The 22775-nt window shown below is 32.3% G+C and overlaps 1 protein-coding gene and 1 long non-coding RNA gene across 2 annotated transcripts in view; one reads left to right on the top strand and one right to left on the bottom strand.

Annotated features, from left to right (window-relative positions):
• The first annotated feature begins 7500 nt into the window (after positions 1–7500).
• Positions 7501–22775, top strand: part of LOC107454840 (mitochondrial basic amino acids transporter) — a 32703-nt gene continuing 17428 nt past the window's right edge. Inside the window, exon 1 of the mRNA XM_016072160.3 lies at positions 7501–7625. The gene's annotated coding sequence lies outside the window, so the exon portion shown is untranslated. The remainder of the gene's footprint in view (positions 7626–22775) is intronic.
• LOC139425073 (uncharacterized) lies at positions 13873–21838 on the bottom strand. The gene is made up of 2 exons (XR_011636276.1): positions 21590–21838; positions 13873–14119 (listed from the first exon to the last, which is right to left on the bottom strand). It is a non-coding gene; the product is annotated as an uncharacterized lncRNA (long non-coding RNA).

The following is a 22775-nucleotide window of genomic DNA, read 5'->3' as shown; positions in this document are numbered from 1 at the left end:
CATCTAGCTAATGATGATACACTTTTGTTATATTTCATATTTTCAATTATAAAGAAATTGAAAAAAAGTTAGTTTTTTTTTTAAATTAAAAGAAAAGAAAACTTCGTTCAATTCTTTTAAGAATTTAGTAAATGTTCCAGAAATGTTTAATATTTTGTTTTTGATGTAACAAATGTAATAATGTTTTGATGTAATAATGCATGTAGTTTCTCTTGTTATTATTTAACCTATACTCTAGAGCAGTGTTCCACAACCTTTTTATCACCGCGGACCTGTCAACGTTTGATAATTTTACCGCGCCCCACTAGGGGGGGGGGATGTTGATTGTTTACATTTTAGATCATTTTGATTTCTTAATTTTAATTTAATTGTATTTAAACATGCCTTCAAAACAAAATACAGTTACACCAAGAAATTAATATAAAGTGATTTAGCATTTTAACTTACTAGAATGTTAAATCAATTAGAATCCTGACCTTGTTTCTTTGCAATGAGACGGTTCCATCTGGGGGTAATCGGAGACAATGATGCATTACAAACATTACAAAAATTTATGTCACTACCTTCGGGGCCCCCTTTTTTTAAATAAATAAAATTGTAATGGAACAAAGATGTTTTTAATTTGGGGTTCAAATTCAGTTTCAATGAAATGGGTGGCCCGGTACCATTTCATCCACGGACCGGTACTGGTCCGCGGACCGGGGGTTGGGGAACATTGCTCTAGAGGATAAGCTTTTATTTAGCAATAATTGTTTTAAATAGTTTGAGAGACAATGCATTAAACAAAATGAAGAATCTCTTTTGATTTTGCTTCTTTTCAAATATATGTCGATATTTTGGTGACAATGTATTAAACAAAATAAGAAGTTTCCTTTAAATATTGTTTCTTATTAAATTTCTATCCATTTTCGTGTGACAATGTATTAAATAAAATGAAGAATTTCTTTTGAATACTGCTACTTACATTTTATGAAAATAAATTGTAGAAAAATTTTATGTCACACTACCAAAGGTTTTCACAAACGTTACTTTTTTAGTATCATAATCTAAATATTGAACATTTAGAAGGGCAACACCTTTGCATTGTTATTTATTTTCCTTGAAACTTAATGGAATAAAAATTAAAATTGAATAAAAACCGCTGAAATCGAATAAAATTTTTAAAATCATTTCATTAAGCAAAATGAAGAATCTTTTTTGATTTTGCTTCTTTTCCAATATATGTCGATATTTTGGTGACAATGTATTAAACAAAATAAGGTGTTTCCTTTCAATATTGTTTCTTATTAAATTTCTATCCATTTTCGCGTGACAATGTATTTATATATTGTTAGTAAAAATAAAAAATAACAATTCCGTAATACAAAAAGTTCAATGTAATTTAAGGTATTCGAAAGAAATTGATTATTCTGAAGATATAAATATTTTATTACTCCAAATTTTCTTTTAATTTACAGGAATAGTTTCTGTTTGAAAATTAATTTCAACCGAAATATTTGTGAAATCAACTGAAATAATCGTGTGTATGTATTGTCGTTATACTATATTTCGGCAAATATTTCTTCCTCTTTCCTTATAGAAGAACCTTATAGAATTTTTTCTCGTTATTTGAATTTTTTTAGTCTTAAGCGAGGATAAAATCTTATGGCAACTTTTGAACAAGTAACTTATGAAAATATCCTTGAGCGCGAAGATTTGTTTACGATTTTTGCAAGTGCTGTATTGAGGCTGTAAAAAATAATTGAAAGGGTACGAGAATATTTGATTAAAAATAGCTTAAAGGTTACAAGCTCATTTCCTTAGGTCAACAAAATCAAAACCTTCAACTTCAACTCACATGGCTTTCCAAGATTCCAACTCCAATTTTTGAAGCCAAACTTTCATCACCAAACCCCTTACAGTGCGCATGCGTGAGCTGATGACAATAGGAGCCGTTTTTCAATCGACTCTACATCGAAAAACTAGTTTGTCAGAATCTACCCTACAAAAAACAAATAAACCCCACCGGAAAACTTTTGACTTTCCATGACGACATAGCAAAACATGGCTATTTCTTTCTCTTTACTTCTCGAATTTGCTTGTTATTTAAAATTTGTATTTCGCGATCACAATTCGCAACGCTCGGATACGCCGTAGAAGAAGACCGGTTCCATGTCTCGCCCCTCCAACATTTCTCCTGGACGTCTAAACTCGCAGCCTTCGAACGCCGACGGAATGTTTGTACTAAAAACCTTTTTCCAATGAAGCAAAAATATTGCAGTTTCAAACCTTTCATCCTAAAAGGAGTAAAAATTATTTTTTAAAGCTTTTTTAAAAAGTATTGTCACTTTTTAGGTCCATAATGACGTTTTAGCTGATGTCACACTAGCGATAGGATCAAGTAGCAATGCCCGTTAAAATTTCATGACAAGGTGGATTTTAGCTGAGAATGCAAGATTTTGCAAAACGAAACCTTATAATTACCTAGATTAAAGATTATTATCACCTTTTTTCACGCTTGAAAACCCTAAGTCAACCTCGATTTAAGGTTTTTATATAGAAGGTGGTTTTCCAAGGTTTTGGATTAGGATAATGTGCGTAGAATAGAGCAGATAGTCACATATCTCGTTTTAAGGTTAGAAGGTTTACACGTAAACTGTATTACAAACCTTTCTAGGTTTACATTAAAAGGTTTTTGTTGAGTGAAAATAAACCTTATTTTTTATTTTTGCTATCTAGGATAAAGTTGACAGGAAGAAAATGATAAATGCTTATGCTGAGCTAAAAATACCAAAAAAATTAGACAAACTAATTGAATTAACCCTAATTGACACCAAAGCAGTATCCATATAGCACAAAACCATCCATTGTATACCCACTATACGTCCTCGCAAGCATCCACAAAGGTCCATGTCGTCGCCAGGTAGACGTCCACAAGACACCCACGTTTGATCCAGGGAAGATCCAGTAGAAGTCTAAAAGTCGTCCATTACATATCTTTTACACCATAGCTTTTACGTGGATGAGATAAGGATCTATAACCTATCCGGGGATGATGGAAATCTCATAGACAGTCCCAGGAATTATTCCTGATTTTCCGGAAGACGTGTAACGAACATGCTCTTTGTATATCCTTCAAACAAGAGTTCTGTAATTTAGTATTTCGCATTTTTATGTCCTCAATAAATGTAAGAGTGTCTAAACCAAATTAAAGTTTTTTAATTTTGTTTTTTCACTCTTACATCGATTTTACAACTTTAAGGGCATAAAAATGCGAAATACTAAATTACAGAATTTCATATGAACGGTGTACAAAGGACACTGTGCCGAATTAATTTGCACAAGGCGCTTTGGCGCACATTCCAATGTTAAAGGAGCGAAGTAAGCAGCTACCGGCTGCCTCCCCTAAGTATGTTGTAACACAGTAGTTGTAGTCGTGATTGTCATGTAAAAGGATTGCCTGCGGTCTTCCGCAGCTTGTGTGAACTTACCTCTGTTATGTAAATAAATGTTATTATTATTATAGTTCATCGTAGTTCAATTCGTCGTAATCGTGCACANATTTGTTCTCTAAAACACTGGTCGACAATAACAAAATCAATACAAATTCAAAATAAATATTTGTTTACGTTATTAACGCATGCGCAATGAGAGATAATGTGTGCGTTGGACTGACTGCTCACGCTGAGCTAACAAAAAAGTATTTTTTTGGCGTCAGCTCTACGTCAACTTTACGCTGACGCCCAGATAAGGCGCTAGTCCTAAGATACCAGACCTTAAGTGACATCAAAGCAGCATCCATAGAGCATAAAATCATCCATTGTATACCCACTGTACGTCCTCGCAAACATCCACGAAGGTTCATGAGGTCGCCAGGTAGACGTTCACAAGACATCCACATTTGATCCAGGGAAGATCCAGTCGAAGTCTAAAAGTTGTCCATTAGATATATTTTACACTATAACTTTTACGTGGATGAGATCCATAGCCTATCCGGGGATGATGGAAGTCTCATAGACAGCCCGAGGAATTATTCCTGATTTTCCGGAAGACGTGTAACGAACTTGCTCTTTGTATATCCTTCGAACATGAGTTCTGTAATTTAGTATTTCGCATTTTTATGTCCTCAATAAATGTAAGACTGTATGAACCAAATTAAAATTTTTTAATTTGGTTTTTTCACTCTTACATCGATTTTGCAACTTTAAGGGCATAGAAATGCGAAATACTAAATTGCAGAGTTTTATATGAACGGTATACAAAGGACATGTTTGTTACACGTCTTCACTTAAAATTTTTTTTAAAAAGACTCTTCAGTCATACCTAAACAAATGCGCTGGGATTTTTTTTAATACGAAACTTTAAGTAAATAGAACGTTTAAGATGATTTATAAAATTTTTCAGCCTCCTAACTGCACAGCAAATGGAGGAAAAAAATCGTCTCAATTATTAGATTTTTGAAATTAAAATGGCCTTTCAAAGCATAAGCGTGATGCAATTGGCTTTTACATTTTTTTAAAGTCTTGAATTCTATTTTAGATAATATAATATGAACATAAAAAAAATTATTTAAGGTTTAAGTTAAATCAGTAAAAAAACGCCTGTATGATGATATTTACTATATGATTAATGACTATATGTTTATTTATTGACTATTTAATTTAATGAATAATTACATTAACTGATAAAAAAAATCATATTTGGCCAATTATCTAGACTAATTTCAATACAATTAGTGAGTATAATTAACTTAATGTAATCATACTTTGAGAATTAATGTGTTTAAAAATTAAATTACAAATCAGAAGCATACAAAAATTCCTGATTTTTAATTCTAAATATTGTTCGAAATAAAACTGGATACAACATAAAATATTTTATAATAAAAAATTCACATTGAGCACATGGAGCGTTCATAGATTCTTTTTTCTCATTATAATGGGAAACAACGTGGATGCATTACTTATCTCTAGTAACGTTTAAGATCTCCAACACGGGTAATTTAGTCTCTAACAAATCATAGAGCCCTCTCAGTGATTTTCTTTGTTTGCAAGCTTTTTGGAGGACAAGAGAAAGTAGATCTCTTACATAAGCTTGAATGCATAGCTCCCCTATTCCTAATCTACTTTTAAGTTGGCCTATAGGTTTATGGCTATCTCCAGTGGCATGCCAACTTTTCTTTGACTGGGGAAGGGGGGGGGAGCCAACGAAAACTGCGCGAATCATAAGCTTGGCTCATTTTACTATTTTAAAATTAGTTTTGTTATTTAAATATTATTATTTTACAGAAAATATTTATTTTTCACGGAAAATAATTAATAACAGTTGTAATTTCATTGAAAATAGTTATTATTTAATAGTTATTGTTAAGAATAGTTATTTTTTAATTTAAAATAGTTATTATTTAATAAATTTCATTGAAAATAGTTATTATTTAATAATTATTGTTAAAAATAGTTATTTTTTTAATTTAAAATAGTTATTATTTAATAGAGTTCTTATTAAAAATGGTTATTTCATTTTATTTATATGTTATAAATGCATAAATTATTTCCGGTGATTATGATTTAATTATTTCATTCGAGCTATCAAAACAGTGAAGAAAAGAAATTCTAAACTACTATTCCTTGTACAGATTTTGAATATATTCTAAACTACTAATCTTTTATGGTATTTTCTGTGAATGAGTGAAAATATCAAATTTAACTTATATTATTCTACTTTTAGCGTAATATAAGTAGAATGCGATAATTATAAGCATAGAAACTAGCTTATTTTTTCCCATTAAAGTAATTAAGAATTTTTTAAATAAAGGTACTTATATCAAATATTGAAAATACGGCAACAAATAAATATTAATAACATACATTTAGAGCCCCTTCAGACAATGTGCCCAAGCACGTGAGACAAAAAGGCCTCTGCCACCAACAAAGCCGAATGATATTGAATGGGAAAGAGTTGGGGTTAGACAAAGACTTTTTAGCTCGAGTAACTGCTGCCATTAATCAGAAGTCACGTGAAACAATTACAGACATGTGAATAGTTAAAGATAACTCAACGAAAATGTTTTAATTTTAATTCCATCGATTTAGTTTCGAATTGATTTATTTCAGGAAAATTCAACGTCTGGTATCTTCAATATTTGGTCAATAACCATTAATCCATCGAACTGTTTCAAATATTCTGCTATTAATAGTTTATATAATCTTTTATTAGATAATTATTATTATTTTTTTAAATATTTTAAGAAGCGTGTCCCAGATAGTTTTCATAAACGATGCCATAACTGCTTGTAATTCAATTATTGTTTTGTTTTTTCAATAACTTAATTCATATTTTTCCAAAGAAAAATATTTTTTTAGCACAACACAATATTAAAATTTTTAAATAAAAAAAAAGTAAAGCCTGCTTTTTATTGAATTTTTTTGCATTAAATATTGGGCAAGAGCAAAAGTGTTCGTACAGTGAATGAATTATCTGTTCACTTTTAGTTTTCGATTAAATAATTAATTTGAAATAATTTTTCGAATTAGTAATCTGTAACTAGTTAATGATAGTATTAGATTTAAAAATATAACGTCTCAGAATGGAGAATATGACACGCAAAAAAATTTTTTAGAAATAGTTTAAAATAAAAAAATTGAAGCATTTAAAAGTAAAACATAATTTGTGTGGTTTTTCAAGCACCCATTGTAGATGCCCGGTTACAAATGCAAAATTACTCTTGTGTTTCTTTGACTCCCTGTCTATTTATCAGTGTTGAAAACCCTTCTTAAATTAATAACCCTACGCTGTAAAGGATTATCTCAGTAGGATTTTAATAGTTTCAATACATACCCGGTTTTATTCATAAAACCGGGTGCAAGCATGCTCCTAAAAAATAATTAATTTACCAATTAAAATATAGTTTTTTTTGCATGAAATATTATTTTTCATTTGTTCTCGGAACTAAAAATCTAATTTATCATTCAAATAAAAATTGAATCCATTTTTGTAAAGTATGCGCCTGCGCATAGCAGGAGGAGGAAAAAAAAGTAGAAAGGGAAGAAAGTATAAGGAACCGGTTTTGTCCAAATTCTCCCACAAAATTTTTATTGATCTGATAATGTAAAGTATCCAGGAAAGGCAGCAGACCATAACAATTAAAAAAAATTGTTGCATTGGTACATACCTTCATGCTTACTACATGGATGCGTAAATTAATATCAATTCATTAATTCATTGCAATTTTTTTAAAACGTTTTGCAGGAAAAACGGGCATTCAGCTAGTTTCAAAGTAAAATTGTAGCAAAAAATTCTCTTCGTAATTATTTTTGGATAAACGAATTTTCTTTCTGGACAGATCAAATGAAAAAAACTTTTTATCTTAAAACACGTGCCTGAAATGTTAACGTTTTATGAAAAAGTTATATTTAAAGAAATATGACCCAGGCTACTTAAATAGTGTTTTTTTCCTTCTTTTAAGAAGTATTTATGCTTATGGTTTCATAATCGATAAGAATCTATCGTCTGATATTATCATATTTACGTTGATAAGATGCTTCTAGATTTAACAGCGCGTCTATCAATGATCAATTGCCTCATCCACTTAGAACATTTTGGTGGCAACTTCGCTGTCCTTCAGGGATTCCTTCTTGCGTCCCTAGGTAAGTTTTTATTAAAGGATGATATTTATACCAAAATCCGCATTTTTGTCAGAAAAATTAATACCCAAGATATTTTTTGACTGCAAAATTTTGTTATGTTATTATAAATGATATTCTCCTCTGTATGCTCCCCCTCTTTTTTGGAGGGGGAAGAATTGAACTTCTTCTAGACGGATGCATATTTTTCACGCTGTATTGAATGAGACTAATCTCGGGACACTTAGACTTAAAGTTTTTAACTAATAAGTGTCTTGCGTACTAAAAATACACATTTGTACTTGTGCCCATTACAAGGGAGACATTGTCTCCTAAATTCATCTCTCCGTTACTTCGAATGAGAATAGTTTAAATGCTCTTAGTATTTTTAAGTACAAAAAGAACTGTTTTTGACATATGTCCACGTTTCACTTGTTATTTTAGGGCTATATGAATATGTAAGATGTTACATGTTCATGAAAGTGTAAGTTTCGATAAAATTTTTTACGTTGTACTGAATGAGATAAAATTTAAGTGGGCAGGGTAAATAGTTTTGTAGTTATAAGGGTTTTCTTCCTAATAAGTGCTATTCAAAAATAGTACTTTTCATGAAGAAAAAAAACATTTCAACTTTTAAAATGTCAGTCTTTCTGATTTTTGTTTGGTTTCATTCAATTCTGCGGGAAAAAATGCAATCTTCATTCGCGTGCTAAAATAACAAATCACTTCATCAAATATACTCCCTTAAAAAGGAAAAGGAATCATAGCAAAGCTTTTTTCGAGGAAAAAAAATTAAAAAACCTAAGTATCAATTTTTCCGATGAAGAAGTCTAATTTTACTGGTCAGTGATAAAAAAAATATATGGGTTCGGTTACCAGCATTGTTTTGATTTTAAATATAGACAATAAGAATTTTGAACTAATTATTTAAAAACTATTATTTCAGTTCCAAGCTTCAAAGTTTAATTTTTTTAAAAATTGTTTTTAGTTACAAAAACTTTAAAACATTTATTTTTATTTCAATACTGAAGTCACCGTTTGGCTCCGTTACTATGACCAAACGTTTGGATTTATTAATTTAACGAAGTTCTTTGTTTTTCTGAAATGAACAATTTTTGGATGAAAAAACGATTTCAAGTATTACATCTTTCGAAAGAAATTTTTTTGCTTTTATATTTTTTCTGTCCCATTTTAAATCCCACTACATTATTTCGCTGCATCATTTTTGGACTATCTCATGGCCTAGAGTTCGTGCTATTACAATTAGACCTTAAATTCGCGCTTTTAGCTATCATCGTTCTTGCCATAGTTTGGTGCATTTTCAAGTAAAATTACTCATGAAATTTCTGGAGCTATCTCGGAAAATGTGTTTGTTCCTCAACTTTTAGGTGTAATAGTGTATTCAAAACCACAATTCTTAGGTGGTCCAAAATGTAGCGAAATAAAACATAACTGATTATTAAAAGAAAACCGTTGTACGAAAACTAACAACTACCCTTCTTTTGGAGTCTTTACTTATGATCCAATGTCTGAGAAATCGAGCATCATGGAAATGAAAGCATATTGTTCCCCGTGTCTTTGAAACGTGTGCTGTTACGAGTATGAGTATAGAGATATATTCTCGGAGTCCTACGTTTCCTTTTGTATGGAGTTAGTTGGTTCTGTTGCCATTTTAATGGATCGAGCATCATGCCAGAATTTTCTGGAATGTGAAGATATTAGCCGAATGGATTGGCCAGACCTGAATTCAATAGAGAATGTTTGGGGGCTATTTTGGCATACTAGTTGCTGCTTTGAATCATCATCCACGGTGCAAGACTACAAGAATTGGCTACAAGAACTGGAAGAAGATTTACCTGTGTCCCCATTTGGTGGCCCGACAACTTCATTTGGCAGCATGGAAAGTCGATGCCCCCAATGCATTGCGTCTTAACGTTACAGGGGACTATTTAAAAATTAATTTCACAAATTTTCCAAACGTAACCTAGATTTTTTGTTGTTGTTGCCGGAATTAGAGTGTCATTTCTTAAAATGGTGCCATACATATCATATTTAGGTTGTAAATTATTGCAAATCGGGAGTAGATAATCAAATCGTATGTACCAACTATGATTACAATTAGAACTAAACATTATAAACTAGTTGTAGGAAATAAAAATATTGTTGTTAAGTTTCATATGTATTACTGATTAAAACTTATAGTTTGTTATCCATATTTTTGATAAATGTGATCATTATTCCTTTAAACTTTGATAAGAATGATTACGATGATTTAATATTAGCACAAATTAAAACTTGAACCTTTCCCTTAAGAACCATTCACTAAAAAAAGTGAAATTTATTGGCTATTACGGCAGTTTTGCTCTAAAACAAAAGCGTGTTTTTTTCAATGATTTTTAGGATCGCGTAATAAGCAAACGCATGCATTGATTTTAATATTATTATGAACAGATTATATAATTAATGTGTGTATACTAAACTAAACTCAGTGACTCAACAGCCCATTGAGGGCCAATGCCTACTGTGCCCATTTCAGTTTTCTTGACCTTTGGGCTCTGGGGTGCAAGAGCAGATGTTTTGGTTGGGTAGTCAGATTTACGGGGAACCCCCAGTGTTTAGCCCCCAAGTATGCTTGGTACTCATTTTGTCGATCCACTGAAGGGATGAAAGGCTGAGTCAACCTTGCTCGGTCGGAGTATCGAACCAAGGACCTGTGGCATGACATCGCGAAGGGTTACCACTCATTCACCGGGCGTCGTATATGCAGTAAAGTCATATTATAAATTCTTGGACAAACTTAATTTTTTTACTTTTCTTGCGGAACTCACAATCAAGATACAAATTAAATGGTTCTTAAAAATTACTATAAATCCTCACATACTAGAAATTTTTAAGTGCTTTAACCAATAATAAAAAAGAAAAACAATTTTATTTCCGTGAGTCGCGGAGTCAAAGAGAGAACTGATACCGAATCTAATATAAGTAAAATAGCCGACCAGCTAATCCGCCTTAATGAACTAACCACATTTCCCATCACCTGCACGAATTCACGGTTTAATAGTACAAGAGACGGAATCGGCTATGCTACGTCAAGCAAATTACCGTCAAAATACCNTGCAGAGTTAACAGTTAATATTTAGTGGTGTCAACAGTCAGTTGTGATTTTTAACTTTATTCTCTACTCTAAATAAACATATTTGTCAAAAAATACGTTAATTTTTTTATTAGTGGTACACAGCGTTACGAAAAATTTTGAAAGGGTACACAAAAGTCATAAGTTTGGGAAACACTGGCCTATATGAACTAACCATATTTCCCATCACCTGCACGAATTCACGGTTTAATAGTACAAGAGACGGAATCGGCTATGCTACGTCAAGCAAATTACCGTCAAAATACCTCGATAATTACAAATTGGTAAAAGGAAATAGTTTTTACATTTTATATTTATCTCATAAAAAACACATGGTCCAAATTTTAACTTTCTAACTTCAAGGGGATAGGGGAATTATTAATGTAAATGAGTAAGGACATTTTAGAAATTTTTTAGCCTCATGAAAATTTATTCCTGAAAGAGAAGAAAGCTTAATTAGAGTAAAATGTAAACTAGATCACTGTAGAACAGGGTTTCTTAACCTGTGGTTTATGGACCCCTAAGGGGTCCATGAGTCATATTTTGGAGGTCCGCTGACTGCTCCTAATTTTTAAAATGTTTGGAAGCCTACCCATTGCTTGTGAAGTGAGCTATGGCAGCTATAATTCCATTTGCTACAGTGAATCTTTGCGAAGAGGGATTTTCCACACTTGTGACAATAAAATCAAAATATCAAAATCGATTGAATGTTGAACATGATATGCGCGTTGCTTTGTCGAATACCATCCCCCAATCCAATTTATTAATTAAGGAAAAGCAGCAGCAACCTTCACATTAAAAATTTAAATTTTAAAAATTTTGTATACTATTAAAATAATAAAATTAAATGTTTTTTAATAATTGATGTTTTTTGTTATAATTTTTTTCACAGGGGGTGGTCCGTGACTTCTTAAAAATTTTTAAAAGGGGTCCATTATACCAAAAAGGTTAAGAAAGACTGCTGTAGAATATTGAATCGAAATTTGTTAGGGGTTATAAGCCAATTCTCCTTCACGAAATAAAGATCATTGAACTGTAAGTCATTTTACACCAATAAGTATACAGGATGTTTCGTTATTACGTAAAAAATATGCGCATTGAAATTCCGATAATAATAATTCAATTAAAAAGGTGTTGTAACATTCTGGCCATTTTTCATTACAATTTTAGAAAAGGCGGTGTACAAAACATCAAATTTAATTTTTTTGTGTGTGTGTCAGTTAAGAAAGATTTAAGGTCGTGTTTTTTTCACACCCAGATGAATTCTGTGTAATTTAATGGTTAATGTACGCTATAAATAGGTGATCAAGTTACAAAGAGTTTATTTTTCGAAAATTGATCCATACTTAATTATAGAGATCAACTTGGTCAGTGGTAAACTTAATGTAGTTATCTTGATAGGTTTGATCATGAATCTTACGAATGGTCAACGAATCTGGCTAAAAATTGTTAGCAGTTTTATGATAATTATTTAATAATTACAAAAACCAGTTAAGTAAAGGTACATACTTATTTTTAAAAGCGCATTGGTTCTTAAAAACAATGACGTGCGAGAGAAATATATCTCGCTTTTCCACGCCCTCGAGACACAAATGACCCTTGATGATTTTAAAGATAAGCAATCATTTCATGTGTCTTACAACGAACCGATTTGTTTATTCGAGAAAAATCACGGTCTTCCTCTTATATCGTAATATTTTTTCTTTCTTTATCGAAACTGATGACAAGACATTTTAAAAGAGTTGCATTTCAGATTTCGTTGAGATTGTCGGAAAATATTAAGAAACAGCCCGTGACTTGAAGGTCACACATACATGAAAAGTATGCAAATTCAGTAACAGTGATAAAGGCAGGGAGTGATGCCTTAATTGGTTTTAATTTTTTTTGTGATCAAATTTTAACGCACTAGGATTCAATCCTTACGGTTTGAAGACCTTACGTTAAATTAGAGTAGAAGATATTTTAACTTACGAAATCAGTCAAACACGTACTTTCTCTGATCATTTTTTTCCCCGGCGGATTTTTATTCTCTACCCTCAAAATATGGAGGTAGCCGATGTCTGGAAAACAAAGTCCCAAGAGTTTAGTTGTTGTTGTTGTTGTCGTTGGTCATGAAGGCAAAAGGAATTGCGATTGTTCTTGTGTTCCAGTGGCGCCATCTATAACCAAGAATTCGACTTTTACCCCAGACGTACGTCACACCCGTTTTATAATGCAGGCCCATTCACTCATCCATTCGGTTAAAGTTTGAGCCCGAAGGGGCAAAAATTGGATACTAATTTTCTTTCTTGTTTATTTCACCATAAAGAAGTATTTATTCATTTTTATTTCTAACAATTCGACTGATTATATTCAAATTTTGACTTTGGTTTTTTAAAATTACATAGACTAAATCAGTTAAAAAAATTTTAAGCCACACAATTTGAATTTTTTTTGACCGTTAGTAAATGAAATAATGAAATATAATAAATTAATATAAAGCTAATTTCTCACATTGAATCATCTTAGGAAAAATTAATTTTACAATTACGTGCTAAATTTTTTATTTAACTCATTAGTTCTGAAAATATAGTAAAATACGGAAGTGAAAAAAGAAGATGAAATTAACATGAAGGGCATGACTTCATTCTTGCCTAAACTACAAGGACAATATTTATCAAAATGAGGATAACCCTCTTATTTTAAGGATAAAAAACCCAAATATGTCGAAGAAATGTTTATTTCAGTAAAATTATGTTTTGTGTCTTATTTGTAACTTTAAAAATCATTTGCACAAATTATTTGGAATATTTAAGGTTGGGAACTTTGAAATATAATCCTGAAACTGTATATAAAATTATTTACATTCGAGAAAAATAATTTTCTTCCAATAATGAATTTTGTTAAAAACTTAGGAAAACTTTTCCCCCCCGATATTATAAAGCACCTACAGAATTAATTTACAAACAAACCTTACCATATTTACAAACCAGACCAGACCAGACCTTATTTACAAACAAAAATAATAAAAAAATTTTTTCATTCGTTAAAAATGTTATTAACTACATTTAAAATTTCGAGTTTACATCTTCGCCTTTTTGCTCTGGCTTAAAATGATTGAGAAACAGACATTTAAAAAAAAAAAGGCAAACACATCAGTATCTTCTTCTGTTTTAAAATAGCTTTTCATTACATCTTCCATGCTATCCTCTATTTTCCCTTTTTTAGAGGCTGGTTAACTGTAATATTGACTGATTCCTCAGTAGTGGTGGTCATAGACATGTCTGTGTCATTAAATGACACATGCGTGCCAAATCTCTGAGTGCCACAGTCATTTTTTTCCTGTGGTAGAGCCATCACTTCCTCCATTACCGCCACAGAAGCTGTTGTTAAATTACTTTTCAATCTTAAGTGAGAAAAAAAAGCAATAATTAAACATTTATAGCATTACAAATTTTTGTAACCATTTGTAGACAAAGATTGTTGAAGATGAAATACTCTGTAGTTAACTATCCCTAACTTATCCGTTTAATATTTTTACTAACACTTAAAAATTTTAAATATTTAGTTGCATGCTTGATTAAATTTGTTTAAATAATGTTGAATACAAAATGATATATTAATGTTTAATACACCTACGTTTAATGCATACGCTTAATACATACATACATACATGAGCCGCGATGGCTCAGGAGATAAAGCGTTCGCCTTCCAATGAAGCGTACCGGGTTTGAATCCCAGTCGATACGAATTCCGCATCCGACTTGCACCGACCACATTGCTGACGGAAAATATCCTCAGTGGTAGACGGATCGTGGGTTAGAGTCCCCTTGCCGTTAGGTTAACCATGGGAGGTTCTCGTGGTCTTGTTCCCCATATAACGCAAATACGAGTTAGCTCCACCAAAAAGTCCTCCACGAAGGCAAATTTCTCCCAATACTTGATCCAGGAGTTCCCTTGTTTTCTGGATAGGGTTCAAAATTACAAGGTTACGGAGTTGAACATTAGTATTTGTGAACCTATAAAATTAGGTTGGCTGTTCAACGACGGTTATAAAATATAATACATACATACATACATACTAACGTTTAATATTATTAACACATATTACTAACGTTTAATACATACGTATGATTTCACAAATTTTAAAAATTGTAGACATTAGACATAGACTGTTGAAAAAAATTTACAGTGCTTATTAGTTTTGCAGGAGCAAACATTGCTAACCAGACTTTATCATCAATAATCTTTTTATTGTTAGAACTTTTCTGTTAACTATTAATAAATAAAAGATACCAAAAATATAATTAAATTAAATTATAAACGCGTATCGTATTCAGTTGTATTACTTTTGGCAAATTTATAGTTTTTATCAGTGAACTGAACAATTTACAAGTATACTTAAAACGGAACCTATTAAATATTAAAACCTTTTAAAAATTAAAAAAGTTTTTAAATTAGACAAGAAAATTACACTACTGTATTACATTTTAGAACCTATATTAAATTTGAAATGTATCAATCATTTTTTGGTCAAATGGTCTCTAAAAGAAACAAATTACAAATATTTTTATAGTAAGACTTGGTGAGATACCATTTTTTAAATTTTTTTTTATTGAACTTACCTGTCATTTGTTTTGATGTATGGCAATACAAACTCCAGATAGGGGCTCAGATAAAATGGATTTCTTTGCTTAGCTGCAGAACCACTTGGTTTATTGCTGCAACTGAGTTGTTTCCTATAAACTTCCTCTGATATTTCTCCATTTACTTCTGCAATCATCTTCTAGTTTCAAAGGAAAAATAGGTGGGTTATTTCCGAAATTTAACACACCAAAAAATTACTTAAATTAGTTTAGTTTAAATTAAAATTTGAATTTCTGCTTGATAAGGTGTTTCACATTTTTTCCACCTGTAGTTAATTCAATCACACTCAATAAGCACTTAAATTTTAAAATATGGCGATAAAAGTTTTTTTAAATTTATATTTCAAAAAGCCTTTTTGATATTAGTCATTACATGAGCTTTGCTAATACTATTATGATATCCTATAAGAAAATAATAACTCCAAATTTATTTGATCAATTAGTAAAAGAATACAAAATATTAAATTCTAAATTGACAAAACTGTCTTTGAAAGAAACGCGCTTAAAAGCAGCAGAATTTTCAAAAGAATGAATAATTGAAGCAATAAAGAAAACAATGGAAATAAAAATTTTTTGATCAACAGCTCAGATTAGCCATGTTGTGGTCGAGTCCTTGCGTGTGAAAATCGTATAACTAGATCAAAAGTTATTAAGGTGTACAATACAGATATCTATATCAGGAATATTAAAATAATGAAAAAGACAAACTTTTTAATTATTTGATCCTTGTTTTATTATTTAAGTTGCATTTAATGTTTATATGCATACATCATGGAACAATTATTTGTTAACCTGTGTGGAACTTTTGCAAGTAATTCCGCCTGATAAGTTCCTTTGGTAATGCAACACACTTATTTATTTTCATTTCTTCTTAAGTTTCTTCAACTGAATTACGTATTGCGCATTATTGCAGATCTAAAATTACGGTATTTATACATTTTAACTTCTTTCTCATTTAAATTCTGTAAAAGAGAAAAATTCTGTAAATTCTTTCTCTTTTAAATGATCATGAACCACGTACTATAGTGATTACGGATGGTTTTAAATTAGGAAAACTTTTTCGTCAGAGTAAAATAAGTCTTTAAAAGGAAAAAAAAAGTTTAATTATAAACTACGACGAAAGAATAAGCATGTGCTATTTAAATGAAACTAAAGCTTTTGGTTCATGATCATTCAGATATTACATTAGTAATATGGTTCTAGAAAGCAATTAAAAGTAGGCAATGAAAGGTTTATTAAAGTTTTTGAAATCAGCCTTTTTAATAATAAATTTAAGTTAGACATTTTTTTTTCCATTTCGTATTTAGAAATTTATTTTTGAAGAATTAGAATGAGCCCTTCATTATATCTGGGCTTCATTCTCATTCTTAATTTTTTGAATAAATTAGAATCTGGATTAATTTTTGCCCCATAGTATAAAACCTACTTTCTGACCTTAGGTACTACAATATCTATATAGCAGTCTGTGTCTAATAGTACGAAACATATAGTTTTTGTCCGTTGTCGCAAAATCTATGCCTAGTCTTCGTCTAAAGGTATACAATCAGCATAAAGATATATAATCTATGTAAAATCTTTAAAGGATATTTATTAATAACTCCATATTTGTTAATAACTTTTTGCACTGGGATTACTTTCGATAGTTAAAACAGTGGCTTTAAAATCTACAAAATAGAGCTCAGCGTGTATTCCCTTTCCTTGGGACGATTAAATATTAATTTTAATAACTCCTCATTATACCAGGACATCAACCATCCTAAAATTTTCAAACGAATAAGGATCTGGATAATCTTGCCCGAGGGTGTATAACTTGTATATATCATTTGATTAAAAATCTATTGATAGTATTTTTCCATTAATACAAAACTTGCAGATAGTCTGCATTCGACGGTGCAAATTCTGAGTAGTGTTTGTCTAGTAATCTAAGTAAAATGTTTTAAGGATTTAAGCTCTTTCTTTGAAAATAACTTTTCGCTCCAAAAGTAGTTGCAACAGTTAATTAAAAATGGTTAAAATCAACGAAAATTTAAGAAAGTATAACTGGATGTTTAATCCTGGAGTTCCCTCGTCTTCTGGATTGGGTTCAAAATGACAAGGCTACTGCGTTGAACATTGGTAGCTTTAAACTCAAAATTGGGTCGGCTGTTCAAAGACTGTTATAAAATAAAATAACCCATCTTTATACACTTGGCATTTCTCTTTCAAAATTTTTAAATGAATTAGATACTGGATAATCTTTGCCTGATGGTACTAAATCTGCAGCAGTCTTTTTCCCCGATGGTACGGGAACTTAAAGATAATTTTTGTTCGATGGTATATCACTTCTATAATAGTCTTTGCCGAATGGCATAAAATCTGTATAGTATTTGTCGGGTAATTTTTTTAAATTTATTTTTTATTATTTATTTTTTTTTCCTTGGGAGGGGGAGAATGAATTTTTTGTGCAATAATTTTTATCCAAAATCAGACAACTACAATGCGCATGTTATAGGAAATCTATAACGTGTCTTTATCTGATGCTACAAAATCTAGAAGTCTTTGTTTGATGATCTGAAATCTAGATAGTCGTTGTCTGGTAGTCTATATTAAATTCGTTGGTACAAAATTTGAATAATCTTCATCTTATGATAAAAAATCTAGATAGTCTTTGTCCTGTAGTTTGCATTAAATTTTCAAAGGATTTACTTCTTTTTTTTAAAGGATTAATTTAATTTTTCACAGCGGACACACTCTCAGTGGTTAATTAAATGTCTGCAACCACTCAAAATTTGCAAGAGAAAATTCAGTAATTGCTCCCTTTCTGTACAATTTCTAGGGGTAGAGCCGTGATGGCTCAGGGGATAGAGTGTTCGCCTTCCAATGAGGTGAACCGCATTCGATTCCCAGTCGATACGAATTCCGCATCCGGCTTGCACCGACCACAGTGCTGACGTTAAATATCCTCAGTAGTAGGCGGATCACGGGTTAGAGTCGCCTTACCATGAGGCTATCCGTGGGAGGTTTCCGTGGTTTGTCTCTCCATGCAACGCAAATACGGGTTAGTTCCATCATAAAGTCCTCCACGAAAGGCAAATTTCTCTCAATACTTGATACAGGAGTTTTCTTATTTTCTGGATTGGGTTCAAACTTACAAGGCTACACAGGGGTCTGTTTAGAAGAAATTTGGGTCCGTTAACGGACCCTTCACAAAATTATTTTTCTTTTAATCGGACCCTTCACAAATTTTTTTATCTTCATTATTATTTTGTTAATCGAATAAACCCTTTCCAGGGCAGAAAACAAGAAAGATGGATGTAAAAGAATTAAGTTTTGTGTTCGGCAGACGATTCTTCCATTATTCGTCCGAAATTAATATTCTGCGTTCAGCAGTATAGGCTAAATACCAAATATTTGTATGTTGCATCTCTTATTTAGAAACAGAAATTGTTGTTTATTTTTGAAAATTCAGTTTTTTTAATTATAATTTTACAATGTTGAGCATAATCTTGTATGTGTTTATAATTTAAAAACTCCTTGAAAAGGTTTTTTTTGCAATAACGGACCCTATTTGCACAAATTCATNCACACACACACACACACACACACACACACACACACACACACACACACACACACACACACACACACACACACACACACACACACACACACACACACACACACACACACACACACACACACACACACACACACACACACACACACACACACACACACACACACACACACACACACACACACACACACACACACACACACACACACACACACACACACACACACACACACACACACACACACACACACACACACACACACACACACACACACACACACACACACACACACACACACACACACACACACACACACACACACACACACACACACACACACACACACACACACACACACACACACACACACACACACACACACACACACACACACACACACACACACACACACACACACACACACACACACACACACACACACACACACACACACACACACACACACACACACACACACACACACACACACACACACACACACACACACACACACACACACACACACACACACACACACACACACACACACACACACACACACACACACACACACACACACACACACACACACACACACACACACACACACACACACACACACACACACACACACACACACACACACACACACACACACACACACACACACACACACACACACACACACACACACACACACACACACACACACACACACACACACACACACACACACACACACACACACACACACACACACACACACACACACACACACACACACACACACACACACACACACACACACACACACACACACACACACACACACACACACACACACACACACACACACACACACACACACACACACACACACACACACACACACACACACACACACACACACACACACACACACACACACACACACACACACACACACACACACACACACACACACACACACACACACACACACACACACACACACACACACACACACACACACACACACACACACACACACACACACACACACACACACACACACACACACACACACACACACACACACACACACACACACACACACACACACACACACACACACACACACACACACACACACACACACACACACACACACACACACACACACACACACACACACACACACACACACACACACACACACACACACACACACACACACACACACACACACACACACACACACACACACACACACACACACACACACACACACACACACACACACACACACACACACACACACACACACACACACACACACACACACACACACACACACACACACACACACACACACACACACACACACACACACACACACACACACACACACACACACACACACACACACACACACACACACACACACACACACACACACACACACACACACATACATACATACATACATACATACATACATACATACATACACACACACACATACATACATACATACACACACACACACACACACACACACACACACACACACACACACACATACATACATACATACATACATACATGAGCCGCGATGGCTCAGGGAATAGAGTGTTTGCCTTCCAATGAGGCGAACCGGGTTCGAATCCCAGTAGATACGAATTCCGCATCCGGCTTACACCGGTCACAGAGCTGACGTTAAATATCCTCAGTGGTAGACGGATAATGGGTTAGAGTCCCCTAGTCGTTATGTTAGCCGTGGGAGGTTCTCGTGGTCTTGCTCTCCATGTAACGCAAATGCGAGTTAGCTCCATCAAAAAGTCCTCCACAAAGGCAAATTTCTCCCAATACTTGATCCAGGAGTTCCTGTGTCTTCTGCATTGGGTTCAAAATTACAAGGTTACGGAGTTGAACATTAGTAGTCGTAAACCCATAAAATTGGGTCTGCTGTTCAACGACGGTTATAAAATAAAATACATACATACTAATTTTGAATACATACGTATGATTTCACAAATTTAAAAAATTACAGGCATTAGACATAGACTGTTGAAAAAATTTGCAGGGCTTATTAGTTTCGCAGGTGCAAACATTGCCAACCAGACTTTACCATCAATAATCTTTTTATTGTTAGAACTTTTCTGGTAACTATCAATAAATAAAAGATACCAAAAATTTAATTTAATTAAATTATAAACGCGTATCGTATTCAATTGTATTACTTTTGGCAAATTTATAGTTTTTATCAGCGAAATGAACAATTTACAAGTATACTTAAAACGGAACCTATTAAATATTAAAAAAGTTTTTAAATTAGACAAGAAAATTACGCTACTATATTGCATTTTAGAACATATATTAAGTGCTCGACTTCGCTTGCAGGTCGTCGGGCTACCGAAGCGGGGGTGCCATCCCCTCTGCGGAGGATCAAAATTGTGATGGCATGTCTTCGGATCATCCTCAGGGATGTTTCCCAGACCGTCGCCAATAGCCCATTGCGCAGCTCTAGTGCGACGTAAACGAACAAAACAAGCAAACAAGAACATACATTAAATTTGAAGTGTATCAATCATTTTTTGGTCAAATGGTCTCTAATCGAAACAAATTAAAAATATTTTTATAGTAAAACTTGCTGAGATACCATTTTTAAGAATTTTTTTTTATTGAACTTACTTGTCATTTGTTTTGATGTATGGCAATACAAACTCCAGATAGGGGTTCATAATATGGCTTTCTTTGCTTAACTGTCGAAGCACTTGGTTCATTACTGCTGCTGAGGTGTTTCCTATAAACTTCCTCTGATATTTCTCCATTTATTTTTGCAATCATCTTCTAGTTTGAAAAAAAAAATAGGTGGGTTATTTCTGAAATTTAGCAAACCAAAAAATTATTTAAATTAGTTTAGTTTAAATAAAAATTTTAATTTCTGCTTGATAAGGTGTTTTACATTTTTTCCATCTGTAGTTAATTCAATCACACTCAATAAGTACTTAAATTTTAAAATATGGCGATAAAAGTTTTTTTAAATTTATATTTCAAGAAGCCTTTTTGGTATTAGTCATTAAATGAGCTTTGCTAATACTACTATGCTATCCTGTAAAAAAATAATAACTCCAAATTTATTTGATCAATTAGTAAAAGAATACAAAATATTAAATTCTAAATTAACAAAACTATCTTTGAAAAAACGCGCTTAAAAGCAGCAGAATTTTGAAAAGAATGAATGATTGAAACAATAAAGAAAACAATGGAAATAATAATTTTTTGATCAACAGCCCCGATTAGGGCGACACCAACTTTTTTTAAATATAGTTGCGGGAAGAAAATTGGGCTTTTGGAGGCCACATTGAATTAATTTTTTATATGAAGTAACACAATTACCAATTTTTAGAGTTTTTCATTTAAGATAGTAATTAAAATAAGTGTTTGCAAAAAAAAATAGTAGTAAAATAATATTAATAAAAAAAATAATAAGTGAATTTTAATAATATACAAGTTAAAAATTATACACAGGTTTTACAAAACTTAAACTATTAGGGATTAATATTAGTTTTAAAAGAATATTTTAAAGACAAGTGGGGGTAAAAATTGAAAAAAAAATAATAAAAATAAGTGAGTTTCAATTTTATTATACAAATTAATAATAATACGCAAGGTTTACGAAATTTTGACTATGAATGATTAATATTCCTTTTATAAGAATATTTTCTAGAATTGTAAAAATATGAGTCCTAAATTAATTTAAATATCTTTGTGAATTATTTACAATATGTAAATTAAAAATAATTACAAAATTTAAGACCATGAGCGATTAACATTCGTTTTAAAAGAATATTAGCATGATAAACGGTTGTAAGAA

This window comes from Parasteatoda tepidariorum, chromosome 2, assembly GCF_043381705.1.
Source record: "Parasteatoda tepidariorum isolate YZ-2023 chromosome 2, CAS_Ptep_4.0, whole genome shotgun sequence".
Lineage (NCBI taxonomy): Eukaryota > Metazoa > Arthropoda > Arachnida > Araneae > Theridiidae > Parasteatoda > Parasteatoda tepidariorum.
Note: the sequence above shows the minus strand (reverse complement) of the source record. Positions and strands in the feature narration are given on the sequence as shown.